Source organism: Lytechinus variegatus, chromosome 3, assembly GCF_018143015.1.
Source record: "Lytechinus variegatus isolate NC3 chromosome 3, Lvar_3.0, whole genome shotgun sequence".
Classification (NCBI taxonomy): domain Eukaryota; kingdom Metazoa; phylum Echinodermata; class Echinoidea; order Temnopleuroida; family Toxopneustidae; genus Lytechinus; species Lytechinus variegatus.
The window spans coordinates 51,359,479-51,377,454 of NC_054742.1; the positions used below are offsets into that span (position 1 = coordinate 51,359,479).

Consider the following 17,976-nt stretch of genomic DNA (forward strand, 5'->3'; position numbering starts at 1 on the left):
ATTGGTATTATTTGATGAAAAAATGAAATAAAGTAATGAAAGCTCAATGTCCGAGCTGAAATATGTTTTGTATAATGGCTTCAAAACTTGATGTTTTAAGCTCCATATCAAGCAATATTGAGTATGATAAGAATCTCATCGAACAGGCAATGTGAGCATAAAGCGTGAGCCAAAATTTTACATAATGACATGAAAGATTTTTTTTTGCACATCTTCCCCTCACTTTATTTTACTCACTCGTCTTCCTTTTTCCTTCTACTTTTCCCATTCTTTTTCTTTCTCCTTTTTTTCCTCTGCAAGTTTTTTTTCATGGGGGCACGTGCCCCCCCCCCCCCCCCCGTATCTACGCCCCAGGTTTGTCTACAACCATTTTGTCTGCTACCCATTTGGTCCAATGGGTATGCCGTAACCAATTAAGTGTTTTATCTCTTCTCTGAGGCTGAAGCCATTTTGTATAATATCCACTTTGTCTATTATAATATCTCAGTTAAGCCTTTTCTCAGTCTATATCAATGGGAAAAAAATGTATATGAATCTTATTTTCATTTAACAATGTGCAAATCGATAAGTAGACAAAGTGGAGTCTTTGCATTAGACTAAATGACAGCTAGACCAAGTGATACTTTGACCAAATGGTGATTATACCGAATCGATAATAAACCAAGTGAAATGAGATTATAGAACAAAATAGGAAAAAACACCACATGAAATAAGTGTAAAAGTGAACAGTGAAGGGAATATTTAGAACTTTGGGTGCTTGGTTGTACAACTTAATCTCTAAACAAAACTTGATTCAATTTGATTTAATTAATTATTTAAATCCGTTTGTACAGTTCAATAGCAGCATGAAATCGAAAGGAAGGAGACATACTAAGACAGAGCTTGTAGGGTGGATGCCCCCTTTTCTATGAACATTTTTGTTTATATGATAAAAATTAAGATAAATGTCCTTGATCAGATAATATGACATGATGACTAAACTTAAGGTGGAGGACCTCTCCCCTATTTAGTTTAAGAAAAAGGAAAAGAAAATTAGACAAGTATACCATGGCCCTATGAAACGGGGGTGCTCAGAGCACTCTCAAAATTTACCTGGGGGTTGTTGTTGTTGTTGAATATGATGGCGCTCTTTCCAGTCTTCAATCTCTCCAGATTATACGCGCCAGTCGCTTTCGCAAGTACGACGTCGTCGGCAAAGGAAAAGGATCCATACGACGTCAAACCATTGGGGACGATTATATGACATGTTAATATAGATTAGTCACCCATCCACCTATTATATTAGTAGGTCCTACAAAATTAAACATCTTCGTGGAATAACACTTTAATACAAATAGAGAAATTAAATATCGCGCGTGCTAAATCATTTACATGTAGCACGCGCGATATTTAAGTGCCCTTTTCCACGAACAATCATTTAGTAAATGATTGTTCATGGAAAAGGGCACACCAGCTAACCAATCGGCTACTAGTTATTGCATAATATATATAGAGAGAATTTCCTAAAATCTTCGTCAAACAACAATTCAAATGTGAAATCACATATTTCTCGTCCCTCTTAATCTTTTGTTTTGTCGTTATATATAAGAAGAATGAATTGTAAGAGCAATTACATTCATTTATTTAGTTTTCGCTAAGAATATTCCAGAATGTCCTGGCAGTAAAGTTTTATTAGGCACTATATTTAATATATTATTTATAGAACTATTATCAATTCCAATTTTGAAGGCACTCCTGTAGTTAATCGGTTAAATGAATAATTCAGTTTGTCTATTAGAGATATTGAAAACATTTTTCTTAGGTCAAGAAAATGTACTTTGAATAGTAGGCTGAACAAAATTTCAATTCAAATTGTGACACGGGATTATTTACACGAATCGGGATTTATTTCGTCTTCGCATGATTTGCACGGATCTATGCTCCTTTTGTCAAAAAGAACTTATTTTGTGTTGTTTTTTTTTCAGTACAACTTGATATGAAGAACATACACCTATATGAGAAGGCAAAGGGCACTCGTTAACACATAAAACATGTCCTTCTCAGGTGAAAGGGGCACAATACACGCCCATAAGGGGGCAATTAGGGGGGGAAAATGGCACTTTTACGAAAAAAGGGCACTTGGAAACACCTAAAATGATGACCTTCCGAAAAAAGGGGCACTTTACACGTTCGTAAGAGGGCATTTTTCTTGAGTAAAAAATTGCACTTTTTCAGCGCTTCAAAAAGTAGGGGCACTGCGCCCTCAGGATCGCCGCCCCTGGACAAGGATTTATTTTGTGTGTGCGATGTGCGGGTGGGTTTTATTATCATTTTCTTCTCTATTTTCTGTACTTTCTTATTTTCTTTCAGTGAATTTGAAAATTAATTATTTATGCAAATGATTATGAAATACTTTTTTAATGGTACCTTGATGTATATATCATTTATGAAGTTATCATGATGTATCATTGAAGTTATGAAATGTATGAAGCCAGTTTATGTTTGTATTCACTGGATGAAGCATAAAAGAATACTTTCAAAAAATGATGTAAACATGAATTTTATACGCGAGCGTTGGCGCAAAGCTCTATGTGATGAATAAAAAAGAATAATGGCGTCTGTCGCAAAAGTTTCTTTTTTAATCCCATCGCATTTTTTTTCCCCGTTCTTTTTTTCTTTGCCTTTTCTTTTTTCTTCATTTTTTTCTCGCCCACCAGAGGTGAAGGCGAGACTAATACATCCAAATGTCCGTCGTCAGTCCGTCACAAACCTGTAATAGGGACCTTTCGCAATCATCACGGACGCTAGTATTAGGGTCCCCTATCACAAAAGTTAACGCTTAATCATACACTTGATTCTTAAGATTGATTGTGCATTACAGTCAATAGAATCAAACGTAGAAAACTGCTCTACGATCAATGCTAAGCTTTGTGTAACAGGGGGGTTACAGGCCCTACAAATCTGCTTTTCGTGTGCAAAATCCCTTTCCGCGACACCCGTACCGCATACATGCATGTATATTACGACTGATGGCTGGAGATATTCAAAATGCAGGACCTAAAATAGATTTATGAAATGGATAAGAAAGTGGTTTTTCAAACAAATCGAGAACATATTGAGTGAGGAAAAACTTACTGAATGAAGGCTTAAATATAGATCATTACAGTCCATCGAATCGATATTACATTTAATGTGGATTATTGGTGGATCACTGGCAATTGATTTCATGGATAAGATCAACCTCTCCAGCCGAACATTTCGCATGCGTTGATATGTACACATCATATGCGATACCTTTGAACTCGTTTCCTTTTGTTTCTTTTGTTTCTTTGTTTCTTTTGTTTACTCCTTATACACAAACGATATGCCTCTCGCACACGATGTGAGGGGCATTATGTTTTACATTCCCCAGAAATGGGGATTAGATTCAAATTCCGGGGGGACCACTTCCATTGATGAGTGGATACCAGGCACGACCATGGGGTTTCGAAAAGTACCCTAAAGTGACATGCTAAACAAGGGAAGCAATTCTTTTCCAGATTATGAAAATGCATCTCTTAACAAGTATTTGGCTTGTGAAACCCTACAAATATTGAATATATATCCCTTTTTTCAGCATTTTAAACATCGTTTTGTAACGTTACATAGGCCTATATACGTAACGTACCTGCCCACTCTGTCCCCTTTTACGGGTGGTCGCTACTGGTATCCACTAATCAATGGAAGTGGGCCCCCCGGGCGGCCTCTCGAGCTCTAGGAGGAGTCAAATGTGGCTTTGGAAAGTCGTCCTCAATCGGATAAATCGCTGTTACCATAGTAGCAACCAGAATTTTGCACACGAAACGCATATTGAATGTTTCCGTCGCAGATGCGAAATGAAAAAAAATCTCGTGTCACACAATTTGCATTGCAGGACTGAGTTTTATGACCATGATGACGGGCCCAAAAAGTCCCTTCCAAAGTCAACTACCGTTGTAAATAAGCGTCCGCGTCCTCAAACGAAAGGTCGGGAATGACACATAACTCCACAACCGTAAATCGCTTTTCAATCAAACTTGGATGGTAGATGGACTTGGGGGACCTGCATGTTATGCTGCAGTCTGATGTCATATGGTAAGGTCAAAGGTCATTTTCAGGTCAACGTTAAAGTTTACATGCAAGACTCTCTTTTGACACTTAACTCCGCAACCGTATGTCGCTTTTCAACCAAACTTGGATAGTAGATGGGCTTGGGGACCTAGCTGCATGTTATGCTGCAGTCGGAGGTCACATGGTAAGGTTAAAGGTCATTTTCAGGTCAACGTTAAAGATAAATTCCAGTTTTGGTAATGATCTCAAAATGACTTTTTACAGAATATAATATAATGACCACTCAAGTGTCTGTTTGCATGAATAAAAAATATGTGCCAAAGGATTCTGGAAGAAATTGTGTAATTGCTGAGAAATAAGCAAAACAAGCGCGGATTCGGTCACTTCCGTCGGGTCTTTATTCAAGCAATAATAATACACTGTCCCACGTGTGCCTATCTGTGTTGGTGATCTTCAGTGTGAACACTTTTCAGCGTAGATTTCAAGATTTCACAAAGTTCAGTTTATGTAACTGTACCAGATCTAGATCCTCGATGATATACTGACAATTAAGCCTTGTTTTACAGACTCTCTCATGAAACTTTAGTGTTTACTGCAACTACTGGAATTTCTCTTTAAGGTGTACATGCAAGACTCTTAACTCTGCAATCGTAAGTCGCTTTTCAACCAAACTTGGATGGTAGATGGACTTGGGGGACCTGCATGTTATGCTGCAGTCAGAGGTCACATGGTAAGGTCAAAGATCATTTTCAGGTCAACATTAAACTTTACATGCAAGACTCTTGACATCTAACTCCGCAACCGTAAGTCACTTTTCAACCAAACTTGGATGTTAGACTTGGGGGATGTGCATGTTATGCTGCAGTCAGAGGTTACATGGTAAGGTCCAAGGTCATTTTCAGGTCAACATTAAACTTTACATGCAAGACTCTTGTGACACCTGACTCCGCAACCTTAGTCACTTTTCAACCAAACTTGTATGGTAGATGGACTTGGGGGACCTGCATGTTATGCTGCAGTCGGAGGTCACATGGTTAGGTCAAAGATCATTTTGAGGTCAACTACCTAACTCCGCAACCGTAAGTTACTTTTCAACAATACTTGGGTGGTAGATGTACTTAGGCGACCTGCATGTTATGCTGCAGTCGGAGGTCACATGGTAAGGTCAAAGGTAATTTTCAGGTCAACATTAAAGTTTCCTTGCAAGCTCTTATGACAAGTGTTATTCCATCCCAGTCATTTCACAATGAAGTTTCGATATAATTCTCTTGCGTGCCCTCGCAAATCATGATATTTCTGGTTATTTTCATAAGTGGGCGAGACACAAAATTGCGTTCAATTTAGCTTTTCCCTATCATTAGCTCATTCCATTTTACCTCATTTCCCGTTTCTTTTTGCCTATTTTGAGTCTTTCCCGCGGCCTAACATCCCGCTCCATTTTGCCCATCTCTTAATTCATTTCCCTTTTCTCACTAATTTATTAGTATTTCGATATGATTTGTGTTTTTTTTCACATGTAATCCTTCCTTCCGTTTTGTCTTTTTTCTCATGTTATTTCCTTTTCTTCTCCCTATCTACTTCCCCCTGCCCCCGAGCTGCGCGGCCGGCGCGTTTCCGTTTTACACCCTGGCGAAGGCATTTTCCGGAAAAGTAGCCAAAAAGCGACTAGTGAAGAGTCTACGTCTACGTTTGTTTACATTATCAGCTGGGCGCGCGATCCAAAGTCCGCACCAAAGTTATCCGCAGCTGAGCTTATACTTTCCAGGTTCAATACTGCAGTATCTATCTATCTAATAATCTTCTCTGTCTCTCTCATTCTTTATCTAACATCTATCTATCTCAAATTCTCTATCTCTCTCTATCTATCCATCCATCTGTCTGTCTTTCTCTATTTCTCTCTCTCTACCTACCTATGTAACTACAGTATCTATCTGTTAATTTGTCGCTCTACTCTCTCATTCTTCAATCTGACATATATCTATCTCTCAAATTCTCTATCTATCTCTCTATCCATCTGTCTGTCTTTCTCTTATTCTCTCTATCTATTTATCTATTTTTTAACTTATCTATCTGTTAATATTCTTTGTCTCTCTCCCTCTTTATCTATCTAACATCTATCTATCTCTATCTATCCATCTGTCTGTCTTTCTCTATTTCTCTCTATCTATATATCTATCTATGTATCTATCTATCTGTTAATTTGTCTATATTCTCTGTCTCTCTCATTCTTTATCTTTCTATCTATCTAACATCTATCTATCTGTCTCTCAAATTCTCTATCTCTCTCCTTCTCTAGCATCTGTCTGTCTTTTTTCTCTCTTTCTCTTTGTCCGTCCATATGAACATCTCTCCTCTCTATATCCTTCTCTCTCTCTTTCTGTCTCTCCCCCTCTCCCTCTATATATCGACCTCTCTGTCTCTCCCCCTCTCTCTATCTATCCATCCATCTCTCCCTCTTTCTCTCTCTTTCTATCTATCCACCTCTCTCTCTTTCTCTATTATTATCTATCTATCTGTCTATCTTGTCTCTATCTATTTATCTGTCTTCTATATCTATCTTTCGGCAGCTTCTAAGTGTATCAATCCATTAAACTTAAATTTGTCTTTCCATTATAAGTATCTGTTTATTTTGATTTTGTCTGTCATTCTATTCATTTAGTTAATAATTTATTTTTAGAAAAAAAAACTATCATAAACAACGCGACTGCAAAAGCATGTTCGGATTTCAATCCTGACTGCCGCTCTCTCTGTACATGAAGTGCCGAGGAACTCTGTGCTCTGATCAGTAACTGTGCAAATTGCATGCGGTGGTGGACTCGCCTTTCTCGCACGCTGCATGCAACCCAGCGACGTTTGTAGACTCTTCACTAGTCGCTTTTTGGCTTCTTTTCCGGAAAATGCCTTCGCCAGGGTGTAAAACGGAAACGCGCGCCCGGCCGTTGGTCATACTGCCCCCGCCCCAACCCCCCCCCCCCGTCTGTTGGGCTCGGTGTAAAAATGGCAGAGGTAAAAATGGCAAGGGTAAAAATGGCAAAGGTAGAAATGGCAAGGGTAAAAATGGCAAAGGTAAAAATGGCACAGGTAAAAATGGCAGAGGTAAAAATGGCAAGGGTAAAAATGGCAAAGGTAAAAATTGCAGAGGTAAAGTGGCAGAAGTAAAAATGGCAAAGGTAAAAATGGCAGTGGTAAAAATGGCAAAGATAAAAATGGCAGAGGTAAAAATTAATGATAACACTTAAGTTGGTATTTCCCCCCTGGACTTACATGCACGATCGACCTTCTCATGTCAAATCGCTCTTCTAATATTCAAATTTGAAGAACACTTTGGATCCAAAAAATATTGTACTTAACATTACAGGGTAAATTCACACTGATATAAATAAGTTTATTAAAATTATATTGATGCGGGTTTTAGGGAATCCATCAAAGATCTAAAAAGCTACTAAAATTATACATGTTGATGGGAACGTCATCTGCGAGCAGTTTCCCCATAATGGTGTAATAGAAATGTCATTTTCAAAAAAAAAGAAAAGTGGTTTTAATTGTACCTTGAGTATATTAACATACAAATAATTTTACATCCGCTCCTGAGAGATTTTTTTTAGCAATCAAGAACCACTGACTAAGAAATTGAAAAGTAGACATTTTGTGCATAAAATACGGGGTATAGTCGTCACAGATCAAAAACTCAAACTTCTAATAACGTTCTTAATCTTTGATGGGTTTTCCGCAAACCTTCACCAAGTATTTTAACAGTATAAACCATTTGTCAGGGTGAATTTCTGCTTCAAAACAGGCCAATAGAATGGTAAGAAACACCTATAAATTTAAATCCCTGATTCGCTACACATTTCAAAATTCATGCGGTATACCCGTTACCATTAACTAGTTAAACTTGGACTAGCTGCAATGAGGTATTACTCTGAAAAAAATGAGCACTATAGTTGCTATTATTATATCATTTACATTAAGCTATATAAGTATCATATCAATATCTATTCGGATCCATAATGATGTTGAAATATGAAAAATTGCTTATATTACAGAACGTTTTGTTATTTTTCTGGTATCAAAGTTATAGTGGTTCAAAGAAATACCGAACTCGTTTATTTCAGTATGTTAATGGTAGCGCACATTGGTGTTTACATTATATGCGTGATGAAGTGCTGTTCTACTTTACGAACTGGCCAAGATAAATCCTTTCACTCACTAATTGAAATCATTTTGGCATGAACATGTTTGAGTTTAATCATGTCAACGAGAAATTATAGACCTAAATTGATGAAAAAAATCAAAATAATATCTCATCAGTTCATAATACTCATTTTGTCGATAGGAGTCCCCTTAAGTTCAATAATTATGACTGATTTTATCTGGATAGGTGGCTATTTTTCCCCCCTTGCTGATCTAGCATGTCATGATCTTTACCTCTGTCATTTTTGCCTCTGCCAACGGTTTACCTCTACCATTATTACCTCTGCCATTTTTACCTCTGCCATTGCCATTTTTACCTCTACCATTCACCTCTGCCTTATTTACCTTTGCCATTTTTACCTCTGCCATTTTTACCCGGCACCGTCTGTTGCACCACGGTTTTTATTTCATTTTTCATTTTCAACAGAACAAAGTAAGTGCACGTATAGAATACAAATAATATAAATTGAGGTAAATTTTTTGTCTGTTTTTATTATAGCAAATTAAAATAAATCACAACATTTACACATAATTATTAGGTGATTGCAAATCACATAAACTTAATTTTTTCCCCAAAAGTAAAACAAAGTATTTTATGTAAGCAAATCTTATCTGAGAAAATGGAGGGATCCACTAAAAAGCAAATGCTTGTAGAGTGCTTCCCACTGATCTCAGATCAGTGGCAGCACCCCCTGGAAATCTGGGGAGCGTTTCATCAACAGTTTTATCTGACGAGTTTTCCTATATGGCCCTGATTAGTTTTCCCCAGGCCTCCTCTCGTTGTTCCCAGCCCATTTTGTCGATTGTAGCTAGCCTGAACTAGAGGCTATTCATTTTTTTTCTTATGCAATCCTCATCGACGCGCCTGCGCACAAGAGCTTGATGATCTTCGTGCATTTACACGTGAATATTGCTTTACAAACCAAGCTAGCTAGCTCAGCTGCCTATAGGCGCTCGGCCGAAAGCGGCGCAGGTAAAGTCAGTGCATGCAGTGCATACTGTAGTGTAAGGCGGTCGTTGGCGGCCTATGTATCTGATTGTGACAGTAACGTGGCTAGCACTGCGAAGTTGAACATTGCCAGACCTACATCCATATAAACTCGGGCCCGTTCATGACATAATCTGATGGTCTAGAAGTATTGAATCTCTGGAACCAATTTGTTACTTATTGCAGGAAGCTCTGCCTCTGGACAAAGTCAAACTCAAAAAGCAGCAAGCCAAAGCCAAGACAACTGAAGAAGGTTCTCTGCAGACTGTAGTGTACCGGAACCGGCATTGGCGGTAAGTTATTTTAATTTTCGTTTGGAATTTTGCCAATGGTGTGGTCCCAATGCGCTTTCTTTTTATTTCACAAAATCTTTCAGTTGATAATGTCCCTTATATTTTTATGAGTATAGGTGTTCCAAAAATCTCATGAAAATTTCAAAGAAAGAGAACACGTAATAATGCCATGGTATGATTTATCTTTGAAAAAAATTAAGTGATGTTACTTAGCTGTGTGTTGTGTGCAACGACAACAAACTTAAGTTTACACATGAAGACATGTCTGGAAGATGTTCATTACAAGATCTGACTGAAAATGGTGAAAAAGTAATGAGTTTGGGCTTGGCGCATTTTATATGATGGTCTTGAATGCAACGTTTTCTAATCAAAATCCCTTTTTAATGTGTAAATTGAATTTTGGTGCGGAGACATGGGGCACCACTTTTTTGTTCAATCTGAAAATGATCGGCTAATCTGCATATTATTAGAATTGCTTTGCACAGATACGCATGTGCGCAGACAAGGGGAACTGTTGACTGAGCTGCGCAGAGTTGGGGCACCTTACCATACAGCAAGTTGTGGTTTGCTGTTGGGTGAGTGCTTGACTCCAATTATATGACTGAGGATGGTGGAAGATGGCAGAAATTGATAAGCAAATTAATGTAACTGAACAAAACATATGGTTAGCATATTAACATGAAAATTTAGTAGGTAGATCTACAACTAGTAGTACATAGCCAGGGGGCTTCTAGAGAGTAAAAATCATTCACTAATTCTCAGTGGAGAGAAAGCACACTTTGGTGAATGATTTTTACTCTCTAGGAGTCTCCTGACAGTTACATGTAGTACAGTAGTTCGGTATAGTATGCATGTGATTGTGAGTGTGCTACTGACAGTAAAATGTATTTCTTTTTTTTATGGTTTTTAAATTTATTAGTCTAACTTCTTGGTTTTCTTTTCTTTTTGTCTGATAAAATTTTGCAGGATCCTTGAGCCTTTGAGGTTATTATAAGGTCAATACTTGAACTAGTACAGTCATCATGATCATCTCCAGAATACCTGGGAGGCTCTTCCCCAGCAGAATTATACAGGTGAGCTTACTTAGATTGAAGACATGACTTGTCATAGACAGTCATAGAGACTAAGTAGGTGGTTTCAAACTGCCTCAATCATAAGAATCCCCGTTTAATTACGAGAACTTTTTTAGGCTAAAAAACACCCATTGATTATTCCTGCATTCGCACCCCCCTGAAACATACCCTTCTGGATAAGTTCCTGAAGTTACAAGCATGCGCAGTATGGTCTGTATAAGCAGGCAACGTGCGAGATTCAAAATCACTAGCGCAGCAGCCACCCACGGCGCCCGCGCCCAACACACGCTGGGCTAAAAGTTCCCGTAAATTGCTTTCACATTGCCAAAATACCTGCGGCCTTACCTTGGAAAAATCCCCGCGAAAGTTCTCGTAATTTCGCCAAGTACCTACTATTTAGCAGGTATTTTCTTTCGGGGAAATTACGCGTAGTTTGCTTTCACATTACCAAAATACCTGGTATTTTCTGATCAGGGTAAAGTTCCCGATCAGACAATACCTGGAACTGACGAACTTCGAGGCAGTTTAAAACCACCTAGTGAGGAGGACCTTTTCATCTAGGGGCAACTGTTGTTGATATTAGAAAGAAATGTAGGGCATATATGCTTGTCATTCTGTAAGACAGCACACACTTGCAAGTATTGCCAGTTGGGGTTAAGCCTTTAATTAGGCAACTTGAGCAAACCAGAAAGCAGAGCATCAATGTCTAACAACAGAAGAAAAAAAAATACATGTGTATGGTCTACAAATTGACCCCATTTGTTAATTTATTAGTGATGATTACAAGTAAAGCCTTACAAGTAATGCAGTCATGTGCATCATGTGAACTACTATAGTTGACTCAAAAAATTAATTCATATTGGGATGTACAATTCAATTTTCTGAAATATCAAATACAGGTTCATACATGTACAGTTGTATGTGGCTCATGTTATGTTGTACTGTATTGGTGATAGACCTTTGAAATTATGAATTCCCAAACTGTCTTGAATTTAAATTGAGGTTTTAAAGCTAAATGATAGTAGTTGCAGTAAAACACTAATTTTGTGAGAAAGTCTGTAAAACCAAGGTTAAGTATGACTATATCATTGTGGATCTAGATCTGGGCTCCGTAACACAAAGGTTAGCGATTAATCGCTACATGAAATGGCCTATCAAGATCATCGTTGCATGCGCATTTTGCTCCGTAGACTGACTGGGAACCAATCAGAATTGTTCTTTCAAATTAGCGAGTAATCGCTTATCTTTGTGTTACGGAGCCCTGGTACAGTTACATAAAGTGAACTTTGTGAAATCATAAAAAAATCTAAGCTGAAATACGATCACACTGGAGATCGCAAACACAGATAGGCACACGTGGGACAGTGTAATATTGCTGGAATAAAGACCCAACGGAAGTGACCGAATTCACGCTTATTTAGCTTATTTCTCAGCAATTAGACAATTTCTTCCAGAATCCTTTGGCACATACTTTTTATTCATACAAACAGACACTTGGGTGGTCATTATATTAGATTCTGTAAAAAGTCATTTTGAGATTGTTACCAGAACTGGAATTTATCTTTAATATATACATGTAGGCCCTACATGTAATGGAAAACTATAGGTCACACTTCACCAAGACTCAGTTTTGTCCCCATTTTATTCTCACCAGACTGGCAACTTGTTAAATTGTTATGATTTATTTATGTTACACAATCTTCCTTGAAAAGTTCAATGACTGAATGCATTTTCTATCTCTTGTATCTCATTTTATACAGGTGAACAACACCACCTCACCCCAGAGTGAGCGAATCCCAGCCCCTAGGTCAGCTCTGGTCATCCTGTGCCTAGGGGTTTGTCTCTCCATGTTCAGTGCTCATCGACTTCATACGACATGCTCGATCAGACATGTCAAAGATAAGTAGATTTATAAAGGACTAGTGACCTGAAAATGGACACTGATAGAGACATGCTCATGTATGTGACAGAACCTGCAGGACAGGCCTGTATATTGACCTGATCAAGGTCATTTTGAGCCTGGATTTGTTAGCAGATGGAGGAATGCATGAGACCATTGAGACAGCAATCGCTTGAGCAAGCCATATGTGCCATGGTGCCATTCGGTTGAAGTGGATTGTTTGTAACAAGAACGGTGAAGACTCATCCAGATTGGATAACACAGTTCTGTGAATACATGTAGGCCTACATGTAACATGTAGATGAAACTTTCAGAGAACATCTAAGAACAAGTGCCTAATTGATGGTCAGTGCTTCACACAAACAGTTTATAGGCATTCTGGTTTTTGTATTTCAAGTATCAAGGTCTTCATGAGATTCCTCTTTGAACCTTGGCAATTAAAGAAATCATTTGATGTGAAGACTTGTCTGCAGATGATTTATGGAGTTATATTCCTATTGCTTAGACCTGAGCTATCTGTTGTCAAAGTTTTATAGTTCTCATCTGATCTCATTTCCAATATTCATGAGGTAAAATCGAGTAATGAATGTAAAAAAAGAATATTTTCCCAAAATGTCAAATGAGATAATCAATGCTTAGAATTGCTGGGTGATATTTTGATATTATTGAAAAATATTGAATATTCGGTAATGCTTTCATGGCTTTGTTCATCTTTCAAGATTATATGATATGACCCCAAAAGTAATACTGTTACTTATGAAAAATGAATCACTATTTATTGACTACAAATGCCATTCTGTATTGCTTTAAACCAACTCAACATAAAGCTGGTACACAAATTCCCACTTTTCATGGACAAGCACAGATTATAGCCTTGCATTTTGTATCCCTCATTCTTGCTCTCACAGTATTGCTTACTTTCATAATGAACGAATGATAATGAATTTTCCGACTTGGCGTTGTTATGTGTTACTGGAGATATTTTGTTGGCGATAGATGTCCAGCACTGCAGTAATGCCTACATGTCTTTTAATAAGTAATTGACAAACTCGTTTTGAGGTCATAAATTCCCAATATCATACATTACATCATGTATCTCGGTCATCTGAATGCTTAAAATTTGCACTATACCCAACCCTCTAGTCTTCAGTTGACCTCAATATTAGTATAAAGTCCTTTAAAAAATGTATGATTTTATATTTTTTCATTGATTTGTTAACTTTCTAATATTACAACAGAAGATGGGGATGATGGTGTGTGGATGTTATGTATATGCCTACATATGATGTACAACTTCAAGTACATGAAAATGTAGCTCTCCTGCCCACATGTGTGTGACATAGTTGATATGAAGTGTGCATATATGTTGTAAATAATAGATTTTATGACTGGTACATGTACACGATATTGTAGTTTAGCATTCCTTGCATGGTATTCTGTTCAGGATTTGATCTATAAATACAGTCCATAAACATCATACCTTCAGTCTCATGAACTGTTGACCCATGTGAACATCAATTCAATTTTGAACATAAACTACAATATAGATTACAAAAAGTTATCTCTTTTACTATATAGAGACCTTAAATTTATGATGGAATAAAGATTAGAATTTCCTTCATACATTATGTGTAGGCCTACATTTGCCAAAATCAACAGCGATCTGAGAAGAATCTGCTGTAGCTTAAAAGTTGGGAAATACTGTCTTGCAGTAGTCCTCTCACAAGTGTTTGGCACAAATATAAATATTTAAGTCCCCTAATCTAATTCTTTTATTTCCGATTTCAAGATATTGACAATGTACTTTACTGTAGGATTAAAAAAAATAAATTACTGTACTTCTCATGACAGTAATGTTACATTTATGTTCACCTTGTTTACATGTAAGTAACAGCAGGTATCTTTTCTGGTCACTGAGCCTTCGACCTTTAAAGAGGAGTTTATGATTGATGGTTTCAGACATGTGCTGGATGAAAGTGAATTCATAGGTCACAGACTTTATTACTTAACCTATCTTCAGTACATTGAATGGTGTCTTGATATTCATGGAGATAAAGAGAGAATATTATTGTTCATGTAGTCCAGACTTGCTGTTCTTATATGAAATAGTGAAAACTGCTCTGGCCTTGTACATGTATCTAGGATGCAAAGTAATAATATGCAACCGTATTGTGCAATGACACGAATTAACGATTGTAATTTGAAGACTGGTGGGAGGATTGGGGTGTAACATTAATCTTAGCACCTTTTGCAATTTCTGGACGTGGATTTCCATAGACTTTACAGTCAAGTAAATGCAATTGTTCAATTGATTTCACTGGTTCATTTTGGGGTGACATTTTCCCCTTGTTTTTTTATGAATGATATGTACTGCCCCATTCGAGAACTTACAAAATGTATGACTTGAGATCAAGATGATAAACAGTAGGCTATATATTACATCAGGATTTTGAGCAGTGATTAAGAGAAAGTAATGTGCAGGATGCCAAATAGAAATGCCAACATGAGAATATACTTAAGTTATTACCCAGGTGCTTCTACAATTGTTTTTAAGAAAAATCTGAATATCTTTGTATTGAATCATAGTATTGATTCTGAATTCATGACGTCTGTTACGCATCAACACTCCTGGTATCCTATTATTATGTTAGTACTGATTGCTACATGTACGTAATTGATTACTAATTTTGGATTTCCATTCTTTGTATGTAACTAGTGTTTTCATGATTAATGCAGAACTCTTATTTCATTAGCCTTGTTCATAGATTTTTTGTCATGGTTTGTTCAATGGTTTGTTCCATTTTATATTTATATTATAGCTTTGCTAATATGACACAGAGGAGTGAATTATTTTATACTCTTATTCCATTTAAGATGTCAGAATTTTGTTTCAAGATGGACGATTTGTGATAGCTAATTTTTTAAAATTTTGTTGTGTTCCATCAATTTGTCTGCGTGTGGATGTACGACATTGTCTATGGATGTTAAGTGAAGAACTTTGCATGAATAATGCCACCACAAATATTCAACGAAAAGATGCCAATTTCCCGTAATTGTCATTAAAGATTGGGACTTGTTTGATTTTACTTGATTGTCGTATTCAACCCATCATTGCATTGGTCAGATTATCATTGCAAACATATAACTTCATCTATTTCCCCCAAATGTACAGCATTTCCTTTTATTTTTTTATTAGATTTTGAAGTGTGTTTACAAAAGTGATATATGAGTGATGAGAGGCACACTAACAATGGGGAATATTAAAATCTAAAAAATTGCTATGTAATATATGTACTTTGTTTATGCAAGTACCTTTACATTAATTAGTCCTGCACAGAGTCTTAGAAAATGCAACTCAAAATTGAAAAAAATGTACCCATGAATATTAAATGTGAAACAATAATACCATTGATTTTACCACAGCAGATGATCCATCATTGTTTTTTTTTTTGGAACATACATGTGTGTACAGTACCTTATATATTTCTAATATGATAGTGATATTCAATTGCTCTATAATGCTTTATTCACACATAAACCTTGCAGTTTCACTTATACGGTTTATTTGTGCATGTACTAAGTTGATTCTTTCAACATTCAGAATATAGTTCATTTCAGTATTTGCAGTATATCTCTTCTGCCTTTGATTGTAATATGAGTTCATTCTTGATGAATATAATAAATACAGAAAATAACCTAGCCGAGTATGTATTATTTGGTTGTTAATACATGTGGGTAATCATTTTGTTTTGATCTGTAGATCAAACCTAATACAACTTTTTTTTGTTAAAAAAGAAGACAATGAAAGCGTGTTGGATAAATGAGATTAAAAAGTTTGATGATAGCACTGAGCAGGAGATTTTTCATGAGAGGTTAATCCCATGGAATCTAAAATCTTGATGCTGAATTGCATGGGTCAAATGCACAAAAAATAAGCAATTGGTTGCGAGGAAAACTCTTAGTTAGATGGCACACATGACTTTGATTACGTTGTACCAACTGGTTTTCATTTACTAGTTCATTTCAAGTTATATTTCAAGATTCTGTTGAAATATTTTGAGAACAACTCCTGAAGCATCACCTTAAACACTGAATGTTATTGATGTTCGGAATGTGATTTTTTAATCGTATACGGTAAAACAATTTGTAGGATTTTCGTTATTTCATTAATTTCATCACCATTGAACTGATAGGGCCTACTTGATTTGTAGTTCCTTTCTGTCTGTTTATCATTTTTAAGCCAAGCTTTGAGTGAACAAAACGGAAAGTGATCAAGAATTTCATGTATAATAGTGTATTTCTTAAGGATTTTTTTCACTTGAAGTTCGCAGTATAATTAAGTTGAAGGCACTACATGTACATGTTTTCAATCGTGTCGCAGTCGTTCATATTGACTTTAGAACATACATTCGCCAATGTATAGAGTGGCTTACGTTACGTAATGTGATTGTTTATTATGTAATGTTTGATAGGGGAGTCACACATTTGGCACTTATCACTTCACGACCCCACTGTCTGATCAGGGGATTATCTCTCTTGCAATTCCCTTATCTAATGTTGTTTTCGACCCACACAACATCTTTTCATTATAATGCGTCCTTGACCAGGGTCCTGGCTTGTTTGAATTGGTCAGTGGACCCTGGGAGTTGACCTGCCTTCTTCCGCATCATCACGTGTCAAAAATCGTGCCGTAAAGAAAAAGGTGTTTTTAATAAAGTTGGATAGGATTGCGGTTGTTTTTATTCACAGACGAATTAATTGATCAAATTTCATTTATATATTGTAGTCTTCTATAAAAATTTCACACTATCTTTCCCTCCTCTTCCACCTTTCATCTCTCTTTAAAAAATATCTCCCCCTCCCGGCTCTGTCTCTCTATGTTCTCGCTTTCCCCACCCCTACCTCCCTTCTCACGTCCTTTCTCAGAAAGAAAGAAAGAAAGAAAGAGAGAAAGAAGGAAAGAAGGAAGGAAAGAAAGAAAATGTTGCGAAATTACGTTACATTTTAAGTGCATGCAGACCCAAAATTGCTCGAAAACGTGAATTCGTGTACAAATCCAATGCAATTGGTGTTCTTTAGCAAAAATTTATTAATGTATAATTATTTTTCCTCCAACTGATTAAAATAAATTAATTTCATCTTGTTTGTGGGCAAAAAAAACTCCCAGACAATTTAAACTGAAAAGAAAATAAGACAAAAAGTCAAAAAGCAAAAAAAAAAAAAAAAATACGTAAGAAAAAAAATTGATACACAAGAAAATAAATGTGATGTTGAATTTTTAAAAATACATTTGATAAGATTCCTATAAATAGTCTGTGAATCAAAACTTAGCATAGTAAAGGGCATTATTTAGTTAATTAGAGCAAACTTTACGATTTAACCCTACCCCCGCCGTCTTATTAAGTGTCGAAATAAATACTAACCCGGATACTAACATGACCACCGGGTTATATCTAATAT

The 17,976-nt window shown here is 36.6% G+C and overlaps 1 long non-coding RNA gene across 2 annotated transcripts; it reads left to right on the forward strand.

Moving 5' to 3' along the window:
• The first annotated feature begins 9,154 nt into the window (after positions 1–9,154).
• On the forward strand, positions 9,155–16,215 carry LOC121411299. 2 transcript variants are annotated; one of them, XR_005969446.1, is made up of 3 exons: positions 9,155–9,543; positions 10,510–10,616; positions 12,377–16,215. It is a non-coding gene; the product is annotated as an uncharacterized LOC121411299 (long non-coding RNA). The 2 variants fall into 2 exon arrangements; XR_005969447.1 differs by lacking the exon at positions 9,155–9,543 and adding an exon at positions 10,116–10,207.
• Positions 16,216–17,976: the final 1,761 nt, after the last annotated feature.